Source organism: Anolis carolinensis, unplaced genomic scaffold (assembly GCF_035594765.1).
Source record: "Anolis carolinensis isolate JA03-04 unplaced genomic scaffold, rAnoCar3.1.pri scaffold_9, whole genome shotgun sequence".
Lineage (NCBI taxonomy): Eukaryota > Metazoa > Chordata > Lepidosauria > Squamata > Dactyloidae > Anolis > Anolis carolinensis.
In genome coordinates, this window is record NW_026943820.1 from 221,276 (window position 1) to 247,233 (window position 25,958).

At 42.0% G+C, this 25,958-nt stretch overlaps 1 protein-coding gene across 1 annotated transcript in view; it reads left to right on the top strand.

Moving 5' to 3' along the window:
- The first annotated feature begins 6,494 nt into the window (after positions 1-6,494).
- Positions 6,495-25,958, top strand: part of cdh13 (cadherin 13) — a 594,061-nt gene continuing 574,597 nt past the window's right edge. Inside the window, exon 1 of the mRNA XM_062961847.1 lies at positions 6,495-6,513. The gene's annotated coding sequence lies outside the window, so the exon portion shown is untranslated. The remainder of the gene's footprint in view (positions 6,514-25,958) is intronic.

Here is a 25,958-nt window from a genome sequence, read left to right on the forward strand (position 1 = left end):
AATAATAGTTTATTTAGTGTCGCGCTCTCCCACATCATTAGGGTTACGAGGTAGCAATTCGGGGGAGCCGCAGTTAAAACCCGAGTATTAAATTTTAATGGCGCTTAATTACGGTACTATCACTTTCAATGGGGACGGGAGGGGGGTGGGGGCTAGGGTTGGAGAGAGTTATAGGCAATCTTCTCCCGGAATTAAAGTAGGATTACCAGAGACAATTTCATACCAGCAGATTCAGTGCGCATATGCGCTTGGGTGCACACTTCATAGCCTGCTCCAAGCATTCCCAACACCGCCCTTAAAAAAATACCAGGGGAACATAATGCATTTTTCGGTGTTTTAAAATTGCCGTGCTATACGTACGATCCTAAAAGTGCCTTGAGTTTTAAAGTGTTGGCTCGTTAACTTTAACAACGCTCTCCTACACACTCTTACATCAGTTTAATTAGGGTGTTCTATAAGTAATCATTATGCAGGCGGTGGGTAAACAATGGGCATTAAAGGGGCTTTACAAACAGATAAAAACATTCCTTCGACGGTCCATTAATATTGCCACAGCACATGCGCGGCAAAAGGCACCGACGTGGAAAGGGTGGCCTGGCAATCCCATAATATTTAACGGCTTTCTGAATTCATTACCGGAGAGGAAAAGGATTGTGTTAGTGCATGATACTCATTGTGTTTGGAAGGGAAAGGAATTCTGCAGTATTTGTTGTTACGTGCCGTCAAATCTTCTCCGGCTTAAGCAGCAGTTCCCAACCTTTGGGCCTCGCGTGTTTTGGACTTCAGCTCCCACAGTTCCTAACAGCTGGTAAGCTGGCTGCGATTTCTGGGAGTTGAAGGTCCAAAGGTTGGGAGCCACTGCCCGTGTTGTAGATGAAGGGAGATAACACCAAGAGAGATCCTTCTGAGAGACCAAAAAGTCCGGTTTATTATTTCAGCTGAGTCTCTGGAAGTGGAATGTGTTCCAAAAAGCAAACAGAGCGACGATCAAGGCGTGGACTCGCCTTTTATACATTTTCAGACAAAGAACATGCTTTTACATACATCTCGTCATTAGTACGTCACTTCACATGCTTACATACATGGGCATAAATATGCACAATCAGCATTTCCCTATCTAAGCAACCTAAAAGCTTGTAGCAAGTTACAGACACCAAAATAAATCCATCAAGAGGCCTACTTTTGGCCTGTCAAGTCTGCTCTCCCTCCATTCACATACCTGGCACCATCTCGTACCGGAATGTATAGATAAAGGCCCCCCTTCTCCCCCCTGTCCTGTCAGCTTGTGCATCCAAAAAATCTAACACAGAGAGAGAGTTTGATTTTTCTACATTTCACTGCTTCTAATGTGCATACAATATATGTCTAAAAATCCATTTTTTTCTGTTCCTCATCACCCTAAAGTAAACCTATCCTGGATTTTCTGGGGCCGAGAGTATGTGACTTGACTAAGGTCAGCCAATGGGCTTCTATGGCCAGGTTACTCATAAATGTAACAAACTAAATCAAAGTGAACCAAGCCAGTGACGCAACTGAACAAAAACACCAAATTTGCAAACAAATCCCTGTCCCTATTCTAGGTGCACACAAAGAAGCACCACCCAGACCACTCCATTTCTGCCATTATTATTATTATTATTATTATTATTATTATTATTATTATTATTATTATTATTATTATTCTGCCACTTTTCTGTTCCTCATCACCCTAAAGTAAACCTATCATGGATTTTCTGGGGCTGAGAGTATGTGACTTGACTAAGGTCAGCCAATGGGCTTCTATGTCCAGGTTAATCATAAATGTAACAAACTAAATCAAAGTGAACCAAGCCATTGAAGGAACTGAACGAAAACACCAAATTTGCAAACCAATCCCTGTCCCTATTCTAGGTGCACACAAAGAAGCACCACACGGACCACTCCATTTCTGCCATTGTTACTCATTTCATCCACACATGTCTCGGAGTCCATGGACCAAGTATAGCCATTCTGTATTGAATGGCAGCAGAGGCATTCACGATCGCTGTAGGTGACATGGGCCAACATAAAATATATGTTCTCAACTGCTGTGAATTATCCAAAACGTCTAAGCAGAAAACAGTTATTGCTTCAGAATTACTGCTTTGCCTCTAATGCAAATGTAATCAGTTCTTAAGAAGACATTCTCAGTGCTGTGGATAGACGCAGTTAAGGAAGCCGCGGTTTCCCTGAATCGGCAAGACGTTCAACAGGACGGTTGGGAACTAACAGGGTGGCTAACAGTGTTGTTGTAAGTCAAGGTTGGCTTGACAGCCGTTAACAACAAGAATAAGCCACACAGAGTCCAGGAATCCGCAAGTAAAGGTGAATGGGTGAAAACCAGCCTGCCGTGGCAGAAAACAGATTGATTGCTTGTCTGCGGACACAATGCTCATTGGGAAATGTGATGGAGGTGTTAGAAGGCGATCCAAGTCCACAAAGTTATATGGAAGAAGCACCTGAAAGGGGAATATTAACCCAACGGGTCTTTCGTTGACCAAAACAGAAAAATCCTTGGAGCCAAAACATCTGGAGGAGAAAGATGGAGGGAAAGGAGATCAGATCCCGTCCAACTCTTTCGTTTTTTTTGGCCCCTGAAACAAATGTTTGCTTAATCTTCATTGTTTGGTTGTGTCTTCCCTTCGTCTTTGTCTACCTGCTCCAGCCATTCGTCTTCCATGTCTTGCTTGTGTTTTGCCATTCAGATATTTGGTTTTTGAAAGGGAAATAACATCTTTAAGCTCACTCAGTTAATCTCTTACCAGAAGGGAGAGTATCAATCAATATGAAAAATAGGATCCGGTGACTCTTTGCTGATGCGCCTTCTTAGCATACGCTCAGGCGTGTGTCAGTGTTGCTTAAACAGCCGCTCTGTGTGCAACCGTTTTGGTTGCAATGACTCACACTGTGTGCAAATTCAAGACACACGCAGAACAGATGATGGATGCATTCAGTGGGCCCCAATAAGGAGAAATGATGCCGTTCCTGCACAAACCAAGCTTCGTCCACTGAATGCCCTCCCGTTGATGTTGTTGTTGTTGTGTGCCTTCAAGTCATGTCTGCCTTAGGCCAAGAGAATGGGAACGTGGCCAAGGTCACCCAGTAGGTTTACATGTTGTGTGCCGTCAAATCAATCCGGATTTAGGATGACTCCATGGTAGGCATGGGCCAACTAAGGCCCTCCGTGTGTTTTGGACTACAACTCCCACAATTCCTAACAGCCGGGGAATTGTGAGAGTTGTAGTCCAAAACACCCGGAGGGCCCAAGTTGCTTGCCCTAAGGCAAACTCATCAAGATTTCTTCAGTTGACGTTGGCCATTGCCTTTCCCTGAGGCCAGGAGAGTCTAACTTTCCCAAGGTCCTCCAATGGCTTTCCAGTGATCCAAGTTAAGACCATTGTTTTCCATGGGATCCTATTGTTCTGCATCAAAGCCCAGAAGAGACAAGAGGCTACTGATGATTGGGCAATGAAACAGGATGGGAAACTATGATGGTTTCCATCCCACCTGTCTTTCAGTTGTAAACGTGAGAGTAAAGTGTGATAAGAGACAGGAGCCCTGAATAGGATGGCTGGCCCGTGTTCCCACTTCCTTCCTCTCAGGACATTTCTGCCTCTTTCCAACCATGGAGAGCCATGCATGATGGCCAGAAGTATTTTAACTCATGTGATGAGCTCCATGCCTTTCCCTCCATGCTTGGAAGGAGGCTGAAGTGTCCTTCAAGGAGGAAATATCTCCATGTGATGAAGTCGGTTGTGGAGTTCCCTCCTTGCAGGACACTTCTGCCTCTTTCCAACCATGGAGAGCCATGCATGATGGTCAGAAGTAGCTTATCTCATGTGATGAGCTCCATGCCTCTTCACGCTTGGAAAGAGGTTGAAGTGTCCTACCAGGGGGAAATGTCTCCATGTGATGAGGTTGATTTTGGAGTCCCCTTCTTGCAGGACACTTCTTCTTTCCAACCATGGAGAGCCATGCATGATGGTCAGAAGTAGCTTAACTCATGTGATGAGCTCCATGCCTCTCCAGGCTTGGAAAGAGGCTAAAGTGTCATTCAAGGAGGAAATGTCTCCATGTGACAAGGTTGATTCCAGAGTTCCCTTCTTTCAGGACACTTCTTCTTTCCAACTATGGAAGGCCATGCATGATGGTCAGAAGTAGCTTAACTCCATGTCTCCCCATGCTTGGAAAGAGGTTGAAGTGTCCTACAACTGGGACATTTCTCCATGTGATAAGGTGGTTAGTCCAACACCAAAACCATTCCCTCATGCCAGATCTCACCAACAAGTAAAGGCACAGGACCAATCTCCTCTTCTTCATGTGGCCTTATCACCTAGAACCTGGAAAAGCTCTGCGATCTCGGAGAAGTCTCTTCTTCATGTATTCGATGATCAGAGGAATGTCAGAAGAGAACATGGTTTGCGTGTTCCCCTCGTCACGTGTTGGATTGCATTCCTTTATTGAGGCTTGTAAGTGGCACCAACATCTCTGAGATTTTGCAGTCTGGATTTCTAGTAACGGCACGAGCTTCTCACTGACACATAGTTTAACTTGGACAAGCAGAAATGGTCCCCAAAGGAAATTCTTTGCATGGATTTTTCCTTTTTTGGAACTGAGCCTCACAACAAACCTCAAAGCAGCATTTGGCTCTCCTCCCTCCTCGTTGAATTATACATTATGAACGCTGCGGTTGAGCACATCGGAAACGGCTATATTTGGAGCCTGGTCATATATAACAAGAGAGCCGATAATATCGTGCAGTGGTTTGAGTGTCTGAATTCCGGCTCAGCCACGGACTCCCATTGAGTGACCTTGGGCTGAAGTCAAACCTTGGGATCAGCTTCCTTTGTTGTTGTCGTTGTTGTCGTTATTGTTATATTTTTATACCCTGCTTTATCACCCCCGAAGGAGACTCAAATCGGCTGCATAACTCATAAATGACTTGAAGATACACAGCAACTATACATAGTTATATACTCGAGTATAAGCCTAGTTTTTCTGCCCTTTTTTTAAGACTGAAAAAGCCCCCCTCGGCATACTCGGGTGAGGGTCCTGGTTGGCTTGGGTCAGCTTATACTTGAGAATATATGGTACATTTATTATTTTTCTCTATTATTATTGGTATTATTACATTTATTATTTTTCTCTATGATTGTTGCTACTATTACATTTATTTTACTCTATTTTTATTATTATTAATACATTTATTATTTCACTCTGATCTTATTATTATTATTATTATTACATTTATTATTTTACTCTATTTGTTATTACATGTATTATTTCCCTGTATTATTATTATTATTATTATTATTATTATTATTATTATTATTATTACATGTATTATTATTAAAAGGATACATAAGCACATTGACATTGAAGAAGATGAGAATAATGATTGGATCAGAGTTGGACAGTCTTATCTTAAATTTGAGTTTTATGTAACTATTCAAAAATATTTAACCTACTGATGCTCAATTAATATAATGCAGCTTGATGCCACTTAACCATAGCCTATAGCTCAGTGCTATGGGACTCTGGGAGTTGTAGTTTCACAAGATTGGGAGCCCTCTCCAACAAAGAGCACAGGTCCCTCATCAATATACAAATCCTAGGATTCCATGTATACTGCCATATAATCCAGATTATAAAATCAGATAATGCATATTATCTGATTTGAACTGGATTAGAGGAGTCCACACTGCCATATAATCCAGTTCAAAGCAGATTATCTTGGTTTTATATGGCAGGCAGTGTAAAAGGGTTATAAAATCAGATAATGCGTATTATCTGATTTGAACTGGATTAGAGGAGTCCACACTGCCATATAATCCAGTTCAAAGCAGATTATCTTGGTTTTATATGGCAGGCAGTGTAGAAGGGGCCTGGACCATGGCAGTTAAAGTGATGCCAAACTGCATTAAGTGTAGATAGATGCACCCAGGATGTGACTTGCATATTTCTGTGATATAATGCAGTTCAAAACTGTGTTATATAGACCGTGTAGAGCAGGTACTCAGTTGAGATGTGAGCAAGGTATCAGGGGAATGCATGAGACGTTTCATTCTTGGAGAAGCAAGGCCTTCCTTCCTTCCTTCCTTCCTTCCTTCCTTCCTTCCTTCCTTCCTTCCTTCCTTCCTTCCTTCCGCCTCCACCTCAATCACTGCAGCTGTGCTTCCAGCCACAGGTGATTCGCAATCTGCATGCCAATGGAAGCCTCCCCTGCACCTGCCCAGGGCTTGACCGGAACTTTCCCAAGAGAGGACTTTCTCAGCAAGTGCAGCTTGAGACATTTGGATGGCCGAGTCTTCTGGAAGGATGCATTCGAATCGGGGAACAAAGCTGAAGTGGGGCATGCGCTGCGTTACGCACATGCCGTGAAAGGTTAATTGCCAAAGTCACCAAACCTGTGTGAGAAGAGGAACCTTCATGTTCAGCTGCAAAGGAGGCTCCAAGGAAGGGAACCAGAAAGGGGTTGGACTTCTCCCCACTCAGGTCAGTTGGCATTTTTATGTATTGTTACATTTTAATTTAATTACAGTAGAGTCTCACTTATCCAACACTCACTTATCCAACCTTCTGGATTATCCAACGCTTTTTTGTAGTCAATGTTTTCAATACATCGTGATATTTTGGTGCTAAATTTGTAAATACAGTAATAACTACATAGCATTACTGCATATTGAACTACTTTTTCTTTCAAATTTGTTGTATAACATGATGTTTTGGTGCTTCATTTGTAAAATCATAACCTAATTTGATGTTCAATAGGCTTTTCCTTAATGCCTCCTTATTATCCAACATATTCACTTATCCAACGTTCTGCCGGCCCGTTTATCTTGGATAAGAGAGACTCTACTGTATTACATTTATTATTTTTCTCTATTATTGTTGCTGCTATTACATTTATTTTACTCTATTTTTTATTATTATTATTATTGCATTTATTATTTTACTGTATTTATTATTACTTGTATTATTTTCCTGTATTTATTATTATTATTACATGTATTATTTTACTCTATTATTATTAAAAGGATACATAAGCACATTTACATTGAAGAAGATGAGAATAATGATTTGATCAGAGTTGGACAGTCTTATCTTAAATTTGAGCTTTATGTAAATATTCAAAAAAATTTAACCTACTGATGCCTCAATTAATGTAATTTTATTGATATCTATTTTTATTTCTGAAATTTACCACTTTCGGCTTATACTGGAGTCAATGTTTTCCCAGTTTTTTTGTGGTAAAATTAGGTGCCTCAGCTTATATTCGGGTTGGCTTATACTCAAGTATATACGGTAATTCAATGTGTTGTCAAAGGCTTTCATGGCCGGAATCACTAGGTTGCAGTGAGTTTTCTGGGCTGTCTGTCCATGTTCCAGAAGCATTCTCTCCTGACGTTTCACCCACATCTGTGGCAGGCATCCTCTGAGGTTACGAGTTCTGTTGGAAACTAGGCCAGTGGGGTTTATATATATATATATATATCTGTGGAATGATGTCCAGGGTGGGAGAAAGAGAAACTCTGGTCTGTTGGAGGCAAGTGTGAATGTTGCCGTTGGCCACTTTGATTCGCATTGAATAGCCTTGCAGCTTTAAGGTCTGGCTGCTTCCTGCCTGGGGGAATCCTTTGTTGGGAGGTGTTAGCTGGCCCTGGTAGATTCTTGTCTGGAATTCTCCTGTTTTCTGAACCTTGTTCTTTGTTTACTGTCCTGATTTTAGAGTTTTTTTTAAAAAAAAATACTGGTAACCAGATTTTCATGGTTTCCTCCTTTCTGTTGAAATTGCCCTGCACCATGATTGCTTTTTTAAAGAAATGCAAGCTACAATTGCACTTTTGTTGTGCATTTATACTATTTGCACTCTTAATAATACTAATAATAATAATAAGTTTATTTATATCCCGCCTCCATCTCCCCCGAAGGGGACTTGGGGCGGCTCACAGCAAAATCAGATACAACACAATGATAAAATAAAATATGAAACATCAAAGAACAATAATAAAAACCAATAATAATATATACACAGCAGCCGAAAAAACACAACACGGTATTAAAACATCGAATTAAAAACAATGAGGTTGTGGGATCACTCCTTTTCCCCACTAAGCCTGGAACAAAACCCACGCCAATCCCATCATTTCCGGATGCCTTTCCTTTCCTTGCGGACCAGCCCTCGCCTGGCTTGACTTTTGCATCTTGCTCTTCAAAGTGTTGCCTATTTGCTCTTTAATCTTGATCTGAACCCTGTGGTTTCTCCAGGCATTAATCCTTAATGGGATTGCATCGGGATTGCGCTCTTGCATCACTCACCTTATTTATTTATTTTGCTTATTCAGAGCATTGATGCGCCTGCCCTTCAGCCTTCAAGGCTCCCAGAGCTGTTTACAAATCATTAATTTGTAATGCCCCCAGGCTGACAACTAAACAAGATAAGGGCAGATAAGGAAAAGGGGGTGGCAGTTGGGAGGAACACACACACACACACACACATATATACACACACAGTAGAGTCTCACTTATCCAACACTCGCTTATCCAACGTTCTGGATTATCCAACGCATTTTTGTAGACAATGTTTTCAATATATTGTGATATTTTGGTGCTAAATTTGTAAATACAGTAATTACTACATAGCATTACTACATATTGAACTATTTTTTCTGTCAAATTTGTTGTATAACATGATGTTTTGGTGCTTAATTTGTAAAACCTTAACCTATTTTGATGTTTAATAGGCTTTTCCTTAATCCCTCCTTATTATCCAACATATTCGCTTATCCAACGTTATCCATACTGTGTATATATGTGTGCATGTGGGTGTGGGTGTGGATTTGTATGCCATTAGATAATCTGCTCCAGATGGTATTAATAATCTATCCTGCATTTTATTAGATCCTTACCTTCTATGTACTTCAGGTCATCTTTTTATTTTTGCATTGCTGCCTCAGTTTCCCTATCTATAGAGATGATAGAACTGTGCCAGGGGGTTGACTGATATTATCAACTATTGTTATAATATTCTCATTTTATATTGTACAGTAGAGTCTCACTTATCCAACATAAATGGGCCGGCAGAATGTTGGATAAGTGAATATGTTGGATAATAAGGAGGGATTAAGGAAAAGCCTATTAAACATCAAATTAGGTTGTGATTTTACAAATGAAGCACCAAAACATCATGTTAGACAACAAATTTGACAGAAAAAGTAGTTCAATATGCGGTAATGCAATGTAGTAATTACTGTATTTATGAATTTAGCACCAAAATATCATGATATATTGAAAACATTGACTACAAAAATGCGTTGGATAATCCAGAACGTTGGATAAGCAAGTGTTGGATAAGTGAGACTCTACTGTATTACTGTTTTTATCATTTTGTACTGTGAATTGTGTTTATGTTTTTTATTTTGCTCAATTATGTCGTCGGGCTTTGCCCCATGTAAGCCGCCCCGAGTCCCTGTGGGGAGATGGTGGCGGGATATAAATAAAGTTTTATTCATTATTATTATTATTTTATTGTATGACACAGCACACAAGATAGATATGCTGGATTTCGTTTCATAAAATCACAAGTTGAACACTTCCCAAGCGTCTAGGACTGTGTGATGTATTTTCGGATGATGAGCACAGATCCAAGTAGGGTGGCCTTTTGCAGTTGGCAGATTATTATTATTATTATTGTTGTTGTTGTTATTATTATTATTATGTGTATGTGGTGTATGCAGTGTCTTGGTCCCCAATGTTGGTGAAGGACCTTCCTTCCATTCCATTTGTCATTTCTATGGACTCTGAAGGATGAAAGAGCAGCCAGGCACAGCTCCATTGGGCCTCTCTGTCCTAACCCCAGTATATCTATCTATACATATAAAAGGGTAATGAAATTTCAGCCTAGGACAAAACAACAAAACTACACGTCCCAGAAACACTAAACTTGGCAGCACAACCCCTCATCCATGCCTCTACGTTCATACAACAAAAAGAAAAGAAAAATAAAGTCCTAATTAGAGGGAGAGGAATAATTGTTTTTATCCAATTGCTGCCAGTTAGAAGGCTAAGCTCTGCCCACTTGGTCTCCTAGCAACCCACTCAGCCCAGGGGACAGGCAGAGTTAGGCCTTCCACAGATTATCTGATTTTAACTGGATTATATGGCAGTGTAGACTCAAGGCCCTTCCACACAGCTATATAACCCATTTATAATGGACTTAATGTCAGGGGAAAACCTTTACACTTGACCTTAACTACCACCAATTCCTCAAGACTTTATTTCCCAGACCACCAGACTTCGCCACAGCAACGCGTGGCCGGGCACAGCTAATATCTATCTACATGTGTGTGTGTGTGTGTGTCAAGAAATGAAGAATGAGGGTACAATGATTCTCCATGGAGTGCTGGTGTCCTTCCATTATCCTCTAGCACAACACAAGAAATACCACGATTCTATGATTCATAGGTGTTCACTGTGCCTAGAAGGTTATTGGTTATTATGATTTAATTGTATTTTATATGCCTTTGATTTTATATGTTCACATGTTTTAAATGCATTTTGATATCGTATTTTATGCTGTATTTGGGCTTGGTCCCCATATGAGCCGCCCCGTGTCCCTTCGGAGAGATGGGACGGGATACAAGAATAAAGTTGTAGTTGTTGTTCTTATTATTATTACAGTAGAGTCTCACTTATCCAACACTCACTTATCCAACGTTCTGGTTTATCCAACGCATTTTTGTAGTCAATGTTTTCAATACATCGCGATATTTTGGTGCTAAATTTGTAAATACAGTAATTTCTACATAGCATTACTACGTATTGAACTACTTTTTCTGTCAAATTTGTTGTATAACATGATGTTTGGGTGCTTAATTTGCAAAATCATAACCTAATTTGATGTGTAATAGGCTTTTCGTCGATCCCTCCTTCTTATCCAACATATTCACTTATCCAACATTCTGCTGGCCCGTTTATGTTGGATAAGTGAGACTCTACTGTATTATTATTATTATTGACATATCACAAAATCACAAGTCGAACACTGTGATGTATTATTATTATTAATATTATTATTGACACAACGACGTTGTATGACACAGCAAACAAGATGGACATGCTGGATTTCATATCACAAAATCACAAGTCGAACACTTCCCAAGTGTCTAGGACTGTGTGATGTATTTTCGGATGATGCGCGCAGATACCAGTAGGGTGGCCTTTTGCAGTTGGCAGATCGTAATTTTGTCAATATCTATTGTTTCCAAATGCCGGCTGAGATCTTTTGGCACGGCACCCAGTGTGCCCATCACCACCGGGACCACCTGCATCATTATTATTATTATTATTATTATTATTATTATTCCTGCTGGATAGCTTTGGGGTAATTTCAAGGGAGGTGTAATGTAACCACGTCCACGCCATGGAGAAATATTTGGGATGGAATTTGAGATCACCTCGTACCCAGTGTTTTGATTCCTTCAGTGCCATATAATTGAGCCAAGTGCAATTAATCTGCATCCAGAAGCTGGATTATTTGGCGTTGTAGACGGGGCGAGCAGTGTTTGAAAGCCCTTCCTCGCGGGTATCATACACCTGTACGTTCATGTCAACTCTAATGTGAAGGCAGCGTGCAGGTGAGAGTGCCGAGGTGAGTACATATATATTCATCTCCGGTGGAAATGTCCAGTCGTAGTGAAATTGGGTCAGGCGTTTTCTCAGTCTGTGTCTCACTCGCAATGGCTGTTTTATCTCTTTTCTCAAAGGCCATAAAGAACCGTTACACAAAGATGTTATTGTATTCCTATGTCTGGCTGCCGTCTTAGCATCTCTTTTGGTATGGAGAGATCTTACAGCATGATCATTAGATCGTCACTTTGCTCGTATCCGGAATATTGCTGTTGTGGAAAAAAAATATAACAGAGCAAGTGAAAGTCTTTCGAAATATAAATTTAGGAGGGACATTTTGTGATACTTGCTTTCCGTCTTTTGTCTTTGTCGGCAATAACTCTCATGCAGATTTACGGGACACTGTACTCATTATCCTTGACTGAAACATGATAATAATAATAATAATAATAATAATAATAATAATAATAATAATTTATTTATATACCGCCCTATCTCCCGGATGGGACTCAGGGCGGTTTACAGTCATAAAAGCAACACAAGCATTACATAACAACATAATACACATTATTAAACAAAGTAAAATAATACAATTATAACAATAAATCACACTTACATGACCAGATCAAGGGGACGGGAACCATAAACCCAATATATTAAAATGTATCATTTTAGGCTAGGGAAATCTTGTGCAACATATTCAGGCTCAGAAATCGGCGGTAGTCCAATATGATTACTCAAAAACCTGCCGACACCACCAGGTCTTCAGCTCCTGGCTTATTATTACTGTTATTATTATTAATATACCACAATCGAGTGCAAAAACAATGGAACTTGTCAGAGGACGTGTGTCCACACACACACACACACACACACAGAGTGGGAAGGGAGGAATAACAAATCACAAAACTACACAATACAATTGCAAACTAAATCACCCAGATAAAATGGGTGGAAAATCCATACAATATAATATGAAACAAACTGACAAGATATGCAATCACAATATACATGACTAGCTACAAGACATCAAGCTAAAATCTCCAAAGCTTTGGGAAATAAAAAGTGTTTTCGTTTGAGATTTACAAACAGCAGGGGAAGGAACAATCCACAAATGTTCAGGGAGGCAATTTGAACAGTACGGGGCAGTTGCTTTATAATTTGCTACGGAAACATGACAATCCATCCTCTCTGCCATTGCTTTGCTCAAATGAAATCCAAAGGATCCTTTCTTCCATCTTTCTGGTGTCCTTCATGGAAGCCAGGATCCCGATTTTCCTATATTTAGTTTAGGTGAAGGACCTCTGGAGATGTTCTCCTCTTTGCATTCAGGAAAAGGCAGGATAGACTAGGTGGGCTCAGTTCTCGTCTTGCTCGTTGAAAGAATATTCAACTATACCTGAAAAATATCAGAAGTTTCCATAAACAGACAAGAAATTTACAGTTCCAGCTGCTTGCGTTGGTCTGTGAAGAAATGCAGAACGGGTGCCACCAGACTGGTGAGTTTGCCTGGAAGAGCTGCCCGAATCTGGTGGCTTCTGGATATTTGGGACTCCGTCATCATCATCTCCAGTACATGCTGTTGGGGAATAATGGGATTTCATAGAATAATAGAGTTGGAAGAGACCACATCTAGTCCAACCTCAATGTGCCATGCAGGAAATCCAAGCACCCCTGACAGATGGCCATCCAGCCTCTGTTTACAAGCCTCCAAGGAAGGAGTTTCCACCAGACTCCGAGGCAGAGAGTTCCACTGCTGAACAGCTCTTCTTATGGTAGGAAGTTCTTCCTAATGTTCAGGTGGAATCTCCTTTCCTGCCATTTGGACCCATGGCTCCATTGAGTCCTAGTCTTCAGGGCAGCAGAAAACATTCCTGCTCCTTTTTCCTTATGACATCTTTTCACATATTGATACATGGCTCTCATGTCTCCTCTCAACCTTCTCTTCTGCAGCTAAACAGACTCAGCTCCTTAAGATGCTCCTCAGAGGGATTCATGGTCTCCAGGCCTTTGACCCTTTTAGTGGCCCACTTCCTCTGGACCCCTTAGAGTCAATATCCCTTTGAAACTGTGGGGCCCAGAACTGGACACAGTATGATTCCAGGTGAGGTCTACCAAAGCAGAATGGGAGACTTTGTTGAAGGCCTTGCTCAAATCAGAGATGCTCCATCCACAGCATTCCCTGCATCTATCAAACTTGTGACTATCGAAAAAAGAGACAAGATGAGTCTGGGATGCTGGCTTTTAGTGATCACAGCATTCCTTTCTAAGTGACTTCAGGCTGCCACCTTCATGATCTGACCCTGGATCTTTCCTGGTCTTGAGGTCAGGCTGACTGGACACTGGTCATTGTTTGGGACCTCTTTTTCTACCTTCTTGAAGATAGAGAGGGACAACCTTTGCCCTCCTCCAATCTGCTGGGATTTGTCTTGTTCTCCAAGATTATTGTCAGTGGTTTGGAAATGACGCCTGCTAGTTCCTTCAATACTCTTGGATTTATTGTCTGATACAACTGGAGGTGGGCAAAGCTAACAATAGACCCCCAACATGGTAAGAAAGCATTAGATTGGCCATTACCATTTTCAGTGGTTATTACCCTTTTCAATAGCGTTTTCAACATAACATAACATCTAACCTAATATTTTCTCAATTGTCCACTTGCTGAAAAAGAGGCTCTGAATCAGCGGGGATAGCTTTAAATGCTTCTAATTCAATTATGCATTCGTATTATAATGGCTTTAATTGCGTTTTAATGTTATCACCGGTTGAGTGTTTCCCCCCTACCTGATTTAACCTTGTTGTGTGATCCACTTTTGGTCCCTGTGCGGGGAGGATGTGAGGGCAGAAATTCAATAAACAAAGAGATAAATGGCCCTTGGTAATCCAAGGCGCTGGTGTTGTTTTTAAAAATAGGACTCTTCCGTGCTTTGGAGATTTTGGAAAGAGAGGAGGAGGTCTGTGGTGGCAAAGCGAGCCAAGAAATGACCTCTGAACGGGGAGAAAGCAAACACAGAATAAAATGGATATTCACAGGAGGCATCTCGACATCTTTGCAAAGCATCCTTGTCTCTTTAAGGACATTATCCCACACATCCCCCTATTTCCTGTTTCTAAACACTTCAAAAATATTAAGGAAACTAAGTACAGTGGAGACCACCACACGACACAGGGAGACCTCCTCTTGCATCCATCATGCTTCATTAGGGAAATTATGAAACAGGAGAAAATGATGAAAAACATGTGGGATGGGATCTGTCAGATTAATTAATTTATTTACAGCATTTATATCCCGCCATTCTCACTCTGAAGGGGACTCAGGGCAGATCACAGAACACATATATATGGCAAACATTCAGTGCCATTATACAGACAGGACAGACAACAGATAGAGGTGTATATATGTATGTATATATATATATCCCTGGCAGCTCAGAAAATCCGGGCAAAACTGATGTCCGATGTCGCGGTTGACTGTGCTGGGGATGCTTTTAACTAATAGTGGTTTTTTTATATCCAATGTGTTCCCTGCTTCGGTTTTAATAATGCTGTACTTACTTGGTTTTATCTTGTTTTTAATTATGTTGGTGCTAATCCATGACATATGTAGTATCTGAAGGGCATATCCTGACATTGATATTTGCAGCATTTTAAATGTTTTAATGATTTACATAGGGTTTTAATGGCATGTTTTATATTGTATTTGATGGTCTTTTGTGTATTTGTTTGTTTGTCTTGCATGTGAAAGACCTATGGTCTAAGCATTAAATAAATTTGGTATTTGGTATATATATATATATGCATTTTTCTATCTTTGGCATCCTGGAGGCTGTGCTCGATTCCGGCCACAGGGGGGTGCTGTTGCTCCATCCTCCATGTCAAAGAGCCCTGATCACAGACTTCCTCCTTTCCTTGATCGCCAGCATTTCTAGTATTTCCTTTTTATGGGGCCATAAAATACCTCCCCGCTTAAGCGGTACCTAATTTATCTACTCACAGTGGTTTTCGATCTGCTAGTTGGGCAGTGAGCTGGGCTGAAAGTCAGGCACTCACCCCGACCCGGGCTTCGAACTGCCAACTTTTCAATTGGTAAGATTAATTGTAACTGGAGATTAGCCAGCTGTGCTAAAGCTCCCACATTGAATCGATTTGGTGATGTGGGGGAATGGGCGTCCCCATGGGCAGTGTCCTATGAAGCAGCGATGCCTCAGTAATCTCCCAAAGTCCACCTGCCTGATCTTTGCATTGTATTTTCAAATTACTTCTAATCCGTAGAAATTGCGCTACTTCAGGAGATTGTTACTGTACTTTGCTTTTGCTTGATTCTAACTTTTCGAAATTGCACTTTTTCCTGTCTTTTCTTTTCCTTTTTTAAAAAGTAGAGTTAGCAATAGATAAAAAACCCACTGAGTGGAGAGGAGAAAAGCCTATGGAGAGAAATGGGGTCTGTCTTAACTTCAGTCACTCATGTGATAAGCCTGAACATGGATAATTTCAGGAGAAAAGGCAAGAAACGACACTGTGATGGGTACTGATAAATGATATGGTTTGCTTTTTAATGCAAACGGGACTAAACATCGCTATAATATGGCGCTTTCCCCCCTTCCCAGGATGAGGTCCTACGTGAGGGTCTTTCCTAAAACCAGCTTTCTTTTCTTTTCTTAAAATTGTGTGTCACGATAAGTCATTTTTGGAGATTGGCCTCATTATAAAAAATAGGCCAAGCTCACCCCTGCACGGATTGAAAGCAAAGCCGTGGAAATCTCCAGGGACTCGGGGTCAGCAGAAAGAGGCATTAATGACGTCCCTGTGGAGACGAGGGAAGAGGCACGGCCGTGACCCCCAGACCAAGGCTACGGCTACGGGGTGCAACCTTTGCGGACACTCGTTGGGCAGCAGATCTCGGTCAGGTGGCCCTCAAACGTGCTCAGGTGAGAAGGTTTCTTTCTTGCAGAAAAGAGTTGGAGGAATCTCAGGGCTTGGGCTGCTCTTCCCATCACTCTCTTGGTAATGAAGTCACACAGTTGAGACAAGCAGCTCCTTGGTGATTTCTCCTGGGTATTACGCAGAGTGCCTTGCAGTGCAAGCCGTGCCTGCAATCTGCATGAAGAACGAACCTTTGCAAGCCCTTCACGGCATCTTGTAACACTGGCTGTGGAGGCTGATCTTTTCCACATCAGTTGCATGGTCTGTCTGTATCTGCTCTGGGGTTTAATCTGGAATTATAAAGAAGTTACCAAACCCTTGGAAATCTTGGAAACTCCTTCAAAGTTCTCACGAATATCTGCACCGGATCCACCATCTCACTGGCATGAAAGAGAGTAACCACCAACAAAAGACTGGAGTTGGTTGGCAGAATTTGTCATATTTTGTCTGTACAAGGCTCTGTGTTCAAAGCAACTCTTTGAGATAGTTAGCTTTGGAGATGTTACCTGTTCCCCACCATTTCCCAGTTCATTTCCAGTCTCCCTGGTTGACCATGACAATGAATGCCAGCTCCTTGACTTGCATTCATATGCACTTGGTGGATGGGACTGAATTGGATGGGTGACCCATTCCTCTCCCTTTATGTCAGTGGTTCTCAACCTGTGGGTCCCCAGATGTTCTTGGCCTTCAACTCCCAGAAACCCTAACAGCTGGAAAACTGGCTTGGATTTCTGGGATTTGGACCATTGGGAGGTCACCTGGGAGTTTTGAAGTTGTGTGGAGATCTACATATTATCCACCATATTGACTTCCATCCCTGTCTTTCTCAGGCTTCGTTCCTTCAGGGCTGAGCTTGCCTTGCTGATGTGGTTTCCGCCGCGCCGCCTCAGACTCGCTGATCCATTTTACTTTTCATTTGATAGCTGTAACCTGATTGTGTTGCGCTTATTTGCGAGGCAAGGAGGCCTCTGTGATCAAATGTGATTAATATTGTCTTAAATTCTGTTTCTGGGGGAATCGATCCTTCTGTTCTGCCACTCCCAATCAATCTCTTCCTGAGCCGCAGCCATGTTCTGTCATAGGACCTGGCAGAATAATAATAATAATAATAATAATAATAATAATAATAATAATAATAATAATAATAATAATAATAATTTTATTATGACACAGCAAACAAGGTAGATATGCTGGATTTCGTTTCGCAAAACCACAAGTCGAACACTTCCCAAGTGTCTAGGACTCTGTGATGTATTTTCTGATTATTATTATTATTATTATTATTATTATTATTATTATTATTATTATTATTATCAACACAATGACATTGTATGGCACAGCAAACAAGATAGATATGCTGGATTTCGTTTCGCAAAACCACAAGTCGAACACTTCCCAAGTGTCTAGGACTGTGTGATGTATTTTCTGATGATGTGTGCAGATCCCAGTCGGGTGGCCTTTTGCAGTTGGTAGATCGTAATTTTGTCAATGTCTATTGTTTCCAAATGCCGGCTGAGATCTTTTGGCACGGCACCCAGTGTGCCCATCACCACTGGGACCACCTGCAGTGGTTTCTGCCAGAGTCTTTGAAGTTCAATCTTGAGGTCCTGAGAGCGGCTGAGTTTTTCCTGTTGTTTTTCATCAATGCAACTGTCACCTGGGATGGCGACATCAATGGTCCAAACCTTTTTCTTTTCCACAACTGTGATGTCTGGTGTGTTGTGTTCCAGAACTTTGTCAGTCTGGATTCGGAAGTCCCACAGTATCTTTGCGTGCTCATTTTCCAAGACTTTTGCAGGTTTGTGATCCCACCAGTTCTTTGCTGCTGGGAGGTGGGACTTGAGGCATAAGTTCCAATGGATCATTTGGGCCACATAGTTGTGCCTCTGTTTGTAGTCTGTCTGTGCAATTTTCTTACAGCAGCTGAGGATATGATCTATGGTTTCGTCAGTTTCCTTGCACAGTCTGCATTTTGGGTCATCAGCTGATTTTTCGATCTTGGCCTGAATTGCATTTGTCCTGATGTCTTGCTCCTGGGCTGCAAGGAGCAGGCCTTCTGTCTCCTTCTTCAGGGTCCCATTCGTGAGCCAGAACCAGGTCTTCTATTATTATTATTATTGTTATTATTATTATTATTATTATTATTATTGACACAACGACGTTGTATGACACAGCAAACAAGATAGATATGCTGGGTTTCGTTTCACAAAATCAGAAGTCGAACACTTCCCAAGTGTCTAGGACTGTGTGATGTATTTTCGGATGATGCGTAATATATATATATATATATATATATATATATATATATGATGATGATGATGATTATTATTATTATTATTATTAATTGCCTTTGTCCTGATGTCTTGCTCCTGGGCTGCAAGGATCAGGCCTTCTGTCTCCTTCTTCAGGGTCCCATTCGTGAGCCAGAGCCAGTATATTATTATTATTAGCAGGATTAACATTGATACTCATTTATTGCCATGAATAGTACGTCATATCTCACCCTTTCTCCCCAAATGGAGACTTAAGATCTCTTACAAAAATAATATAGCGATACCACATTTTCCAAGTCTATATTTTTAGCTATTCACTTTTGTAGCAATGTCAACATGGTTTGATGCCATTTTTCCCTCTTCAATGCACCTTACAAATGTGCGAATTTCCAGCCGAAGGTGTGCTTTGTCTCACAACAAATCTCAGGAAGTGTGAAATAGATACTTCAGGACGAATCATGACTTGACCAAAATGCCTTCCCAGCCCGACTCTGAAGGCACGTCATTTTTCTCACTTTCTCTTCATAGACCCAGGAACCAGGAGAGACGATTCTTCTCCTTGCAACCTTTCTAAGGATTCTCTAATTATTTCATAGAGGAGAACGTTGCCTTCCCTAACTAGCAACAGGAATGCTAGAATAAAACCAGCATGCTGGGAAAGCACTGGCAGCATAACAAGTTTATTTTTTTTGCAAAAATTGATCTGACTCTGTAAACATGAGGAGGGGATGGGTCTCTCTATCGGCCACTGGGCTCAGCTGGATTTATTTGGCTCAGGGCTCCGTAACTCAACAGTTTAATGCTTGAGATCCCAGACCGCAGCAGAGATAATTTGGAAAGTGGTGATTTCGGAGTCTGACCAGCAATTGCACACCTTCTGTGATCTCCTAAACCAGAGTTTCTTAAACTGAGCTCCTCCAGATGTTTTGGACTTCAACTCCCACAATTCCTAACGGGTGGTAAACTGGTTGGGATTCCTGGGAGCTGAAGTCCAAAATGTTTGGAGGACAGTTTGAGAAACACTGTCCTGAGCAAAGAGCAGGCTGCTGGTTTCCTCCTTGGTGTAATGGTCTGCTATAGGGTGCATCTACACCAGTGGTTCTCAACCTGTGGGTCTCCAGATGTTTTGGCCTCCAACTCCCAGAAATCCTCACAGCAGATAAACTAGGATCTCTGGGGGTTGTAGGCCAAAACAAAGTTATTTCAGAACCACTAGCAATTATCTTCGAGAGTTTTTGGAGAATGGGAGAAGTCCCAGCAGATTGGAGGAGGGCGAATGTGGTCCCTATCTTCAAGAAGGGAAAAAAGAACGACCCAAACAATTACCGTCCGGTCAGCCTCACATCAATACCAGGAAAGATTCTGGAAAAGATCATTAAGGAAGTGGTCTGCGAACACTTAGAAACAAATGCGGTCATTGCTAATAGTCAACACGGATTTACCAAAAACAAGTCATGCCAGACTCATCTGACCTCTTTTTTCGATAGAGTTACGAGTTGGGTCGATACAGGGAATGCCGTGGATGTAGCGTACCTGGATTTCAGTAAGGCCTTCGACAAAGTCCCCCACGACCTTCTGGCGAACAAACTAGTAAAATGTGGGCTAGACAAAACTACGGTTAGGTGGATCTGTAATTGGCTAAGCGAACGAACCCAAAGGGTGATTCTCACCAATGCGTCGTCTTCATCATGGAAAGAAGTGACAAGTGGAGTGCCACAAGCAGGGCTCCGTCCTGGGCCCGGTTCTGTTCAACATCTTTATTAACGACTTAGACGAAGGGTTAGAAGGCACGATCATCAAGTTTGCAGACGACACAAAACTGGGAGGGATAGCTAACACTCCAGAAGACAGGAGCAGAATTCAAAACGATCTTGACAGACTAGAGAGATGGGCCGAAACTAACAAAATGAAGTTCAACAGGGACAAATGCAAGATACTTCACTTCGGCAGAAAAAATGGAAATCAAAGATACAGAATGGGGGACGCCTGGCTTGACAGCAGTGTGTGCGAAAAAGACCTTGGAGTCCTCGTGGGGAACAAGTTAAACATGAGCCAACAATGTGATGCGGCTGCTAAAAAAGCCAATGGGATTCTGTCCTGCATCAATAGGGGAATAGCGTCTAGATCCAGGGAAGTCCTGCTTCCCCTCTATTCTGCCTTGGTCAGACCACACCTGGAATCACACTGTGTCCAATTTTGGGCACCACAGTTGAAGGGAGATGTTGAGAAGCTGGAAAGCGTCCAGAGGAGGGCGACTAAAATGATTAAGGGTCTGGAGAACAAGCCCTATGAGGAGCGGCTTAAAGAGCTGGGCATGTTTAGCCTGCAGAAGAGAAGGCTGAGAGGAGACATGATAGCCATGTACAAATATGTGAAGGGAAGTCAGAGGGAGGAGGGAGCAAGTCTTGGAGACTAGGATGCCATGGAGCAATGGCTTCAAACTACAGGAAAGGAGATTCCACTTGAACCTCAGGAAGAACTTCCTCACTGTGAGAAGGGCTGTTCGGCAGTGGAACTCTCTGCCCCGGGCCGTGGTGGAGGCTCCTTCTTTGGAGGCTTTGAAGCAGAGGCTGGATGGCCATCTGTCGGGGGTGCTTTGAACGCGATTTCCTGCTTCTTGGCAGGGGGTTGGACTGGATGGCCCATGAGGTCTCTTCCAACTCTACGATTCTATGATTCTATGATTCTATGACTGTTGATCAACTGGCTTGGTTTGTGTGTCTCCAACGTCTCTCCGCCATGAGATGATCTTTCAGCCGAGGCAAAGTGCCATAGCCTTGCATGCCAACTCCAAATACCATTATACTCCCCTAGAGAGTCAATAAGAAGTGTCAATAACACTATGTAACGTAATTTTGGTTCCTGGGTTATAAATGCCATTTCCTAATTGGTTCTATCATACAAAACATGGGGGAAGTTTATTAAGCTGCAAAAAACTTGGTTGCGGTCTGCATATCGAAAGGTCAAAAATGGCATATTTTTATTAAGGAAAATTGCATATAAAGTGCCTAGACTGAAGGAAATAATAGTTCCGCCCTCAGCCACAAAAATGAAGCTCCTGGAGTAGAACAACTGCTTTCAAAGCAAGGACTGCACAATTGAACAGGAAATAACACTTTCACACCAGGAACAGAAAAAAATTCAAATGTTATTACATAGTGGGCCGGGCTACGGCGCAGCTGGCTAGTAACCAGCTGCAATAAATCACTACTGACCGAGAGGTCATGAGTTCGAAGCCCGGGTCGGGTTAAGCCCCCGACCATTAAATAGCCCGGCTTGCTGTTGACCTATGCAGCCCCGAAAGACAGTTGCATCTGTCAATTAGGGAAATTTAGGTACGCTTTATGCAGGAGGCTAATTTAACTAATTTACAACATCATAAAACTGCCAGCAAAACACAAGGAAAGGAATGAGGAAGTACAGCCACTAGTGGACGGTGAAGCAACAGCTCCCCCTGTGGCCGGAATCGTGAAGCTGGAAAAAAAACGTTAAATGCCTCTGTGTCTGTCTAAAACTGAATGTTGTTTGTCTGTTGGCATTGAATGTTTGCCATATATGTGTTCATTGTAATCCGCCCTGAGTCCCCTTCGGGGTGAGAAAGAAGGGCGGAATATAAATACTGTAAATAAATAAATAAATAAATAGTGGGTTGTGCACCAATTTCGTTTTCTCCGTTTCCTTCGGTACTTCAGGAGCCCGTAACGGTAAGGGCCCTCCCGGTATAAAAACCCGGCCGACACGAAAGCAAGCGGGAGCCGATCTCGGCTTCTCCTCTCCTATTTGGCTTTGGAATTGTGGGAGTTGAAGTCCAAAACACCTGGAGGACCGAAGTTTGCCCATGCCTGCTATACTATCTTCTCTTCTTCTGCTCCAATACTCTGTTTATGAACTTTGGGAGCCGGAAACTGAGCCCAACAGCTCCAAATAGATGTGTATATAGCAGAAAGGATTTTGAAGGATGTTTTACTTCCAATTGGGAAACTGCTTCAAAGGATTAGAGATTCAGTTTAAGTCTGAGGATTATAGGTCCCCCCAAAGGAAAACTCCCAAGTTCTCCTTCTGGTAATACATTTAATGGGAAACCATTTCTTTTGGCTCATTTCAGTATCCATTTCCTCTTCCATTTCCAACAATAATAGTTGTACTTCTTCTATTAATTCCCCAAGTCATCTGCAACGCCTTGTTGTAGTAAATGCCTCTCTTTTCCACTTCAGATACAGATTATTTCCCCCCCCTCAAGTCCTCAGGAATGTTATGGCATTAGGAAAAAACCCCAAAATGAGATGCAAATGACTTAATTTGCTCTACACGTAGTTGATAATTTCTAGGTATTTGTGAAATCTGATTGCTGAGGAAAGCATAATTAATCAGAAGAGCCTCTGAGGATGAGATGTTGTGTCCATTAAATGAAGTTTCCTCCAGGTACCTTGCCCTGTGAGTGACATGTTGTAGCAATTTCCAGTCCCGGGAAAGGATCAGCGGATTCTGCCCGAGGCGCCCGCTTCGCCCAGGCTTTGCTCATCCTCAGCAGCTTTGAAGTAACAGAGATGCCGCAAAGTCCAGCCGTTCTCCTAACTCTGCGAATACAGATGATGCCGAGTTCTTCTGGGCCTCTTTTCCGCATCCTGCGTTTAGTCTAGGTTGTTGTGGGAAACCTTCCTTGTAGCCATTTCTGTGTGGTTTTCCTCCTGAGTTAGTGGCAGTGGGAGTAGGAAAATAATCAATGCCTTTGTGTATTGTATATGCTCGTGTATAAGGAGACCCCATGGATGAGTTGAGAGCAGGTTTTGGAAGCAAAGTTATGGATTTAGTGATGATCCATCAAGGGTAATTTTGGACAGATTACTTTCTTAGGTGGCTACCACCCATATTTTTCCACCCGAGGATTAAAAAAGGCCATAAGTTGCACCACAATGGGTTGTGTGTTGAGATTATTCTGGAATTGACTAAGTGCTTGCCTTTCATCAATCTACTCAGAGTAGGAGATGGTTCCTTTTGTGATAAGAGTTAAGCTACAGTACTCACTAGGCTTGATCGATCCACGAAAAATTTGATTCTAAACTCGTTTCAAAACTAGAGGGGGGCAGCTTTTCGTTTCTGATGGTATTTCCGAATTTGGCCCCCCAAAAAATTCGAAATTAACGAAAATTCGTTATTTTCTAAATTAATTCGTTAATGGCGGACGCGCATGCGCAATTCCCAAAAACAGCACAGAGGGAGAGGACTTTACAGGACTCTCCCGCCCTCATTTTTTGAGTGATCTTCTTCCAACTTGGTACAGTGGTAGAACACATTTAACACTGATAGCTCACCAAAATTTGGAACGTTTCCCTTATCCTCTGATTTTTGGCGAATTTTCATAGCTTTTATAATAAACCATTTTTTAATAATTGCAGAAATCTGTTCCTGGTTTGAAAGTCTTATTTCCTGTTAAATTGGGTTGTCTTTACTGTGAAAGTCATTGTTCTACTTCAGAAACTTTGTTTTTGTGGCTGAAACTTTGTTAAATTGGTGTGTGTGTGATATATACTGTGTATATATATATATAGTCCCTGCATAATGTGTGTGTGTGTGTGTGTGTGTATATAGGTAAAGGTAAAGGTATCCCTTGACGTTAAGTTCAGTCATGTCTGACTCTGGGGGTTGGTGCTCATCTCCATTTCTAAGCCCAAGAGCCAGTGTTGTCCATAGACACCTCCAAGGTCATGTGGCCGGCATGACTACATGGAGTGCCATTACCTTCCCGCCAGAGCGGTACCTATTGATCTACTCACATTGGCATGTTTTCAAGCTGCTAGGTTGGCAGAAGCTGGAGCTAACAGCAGGCACTCACTCTGCTCCCGGGATTTGAACCTGGGACCTTTCGGTCTGCAAGTTCAGCATCTCACTGCTTTAACACACTTCACCATCGGGGCTCATGTATATATAATATACATACACATACACACAATGTGGAGAATATGTGGAAAGGTAGATAGATAGATAAGTTGGGAGCCACAGCGAAGGCACCTTCCTGGGAGCAAGGTCTAATAATAATAATAATAATAATAATAATAATAATAATAATAATAATAAAATCCCTTACAATATCCAAGATGGGTACCATTATTGGCAGAGAAAGCCAAGCTGTAGGAGTTGAAATCCAATCATTTATCCTCCCTATAGAATCAATTTTATATGCATTTTTAGCTACAGAAAAGCTAAAATCAGGACAGTAAAATAACAACACCCAGAAAATGGGAATTCCAGACAGGAAACAATCAGGGCCAGCTAATACCTCCCAACAAAGGATTCCCCCAGGTAGGAAGCAGCCAGGCTTTGAAGCTGCAAGGCTATTCAATGCTAATCAAGGTGACCAATTGCAACATTCACACTTGCCTCCCACAGACAAGAGTTCTTTCTCCCACCCTGGACCTTCCACAGATATACAAACCCCACTTGCCTAGCTTCGCACAGACGTCAAAACCTCACTGCCGGGCCCCTCTCTGTCTCTCTCGGTCTCTCCATTCCCGGCTCCATCCGCCGCCTTCCCGCCTCACAGAGAGACACCAGGCCTGAGCTGAGGCGAGGCGGCGGCGGCGGCCATTTCCCCCCTCCGTCTTCCTCCTCCTCCTCGGCCTCCTTCCCCCTCGCCCCCTCCCATTGGCTGAGCCCGTGACGCCCCTTTTGCTGAGGGGCAAAAGGAAAGGGCCTGAATGGTGGGAGTTTGGGTGATTTGCAAAAGCTTTTTTTTCCTAACGAAAAAAACGACGACATAACGAAAAACGGCCTCTCGCGATTCGAAACTGCGATATCCAGACGTGTGGACAACCAATGCTTCAAAATTGCTTCAAAACAAACGAAAATAACGAATTAATAACGGTTAACGGGGAAAACGAATTATTTGAGCAAGCCTAGTACTCACATTGACCCATGCGTAAGTCAACTCGGGATTCTTGGGTTGGTTTTCTGGCTCACATTTCTCAATTTATATATGAGTATTAGGTCTGTGTGATCGATGAAAAAATGTTTCAAAACTCATTACAAAATTAGGGGGTGCTGGCGTTTCATTTCTGAAGTGTTTCTGAAGTATCGTTAGTGAAAATTTCATTACTATAATGAGAGCCATTCCGTTAC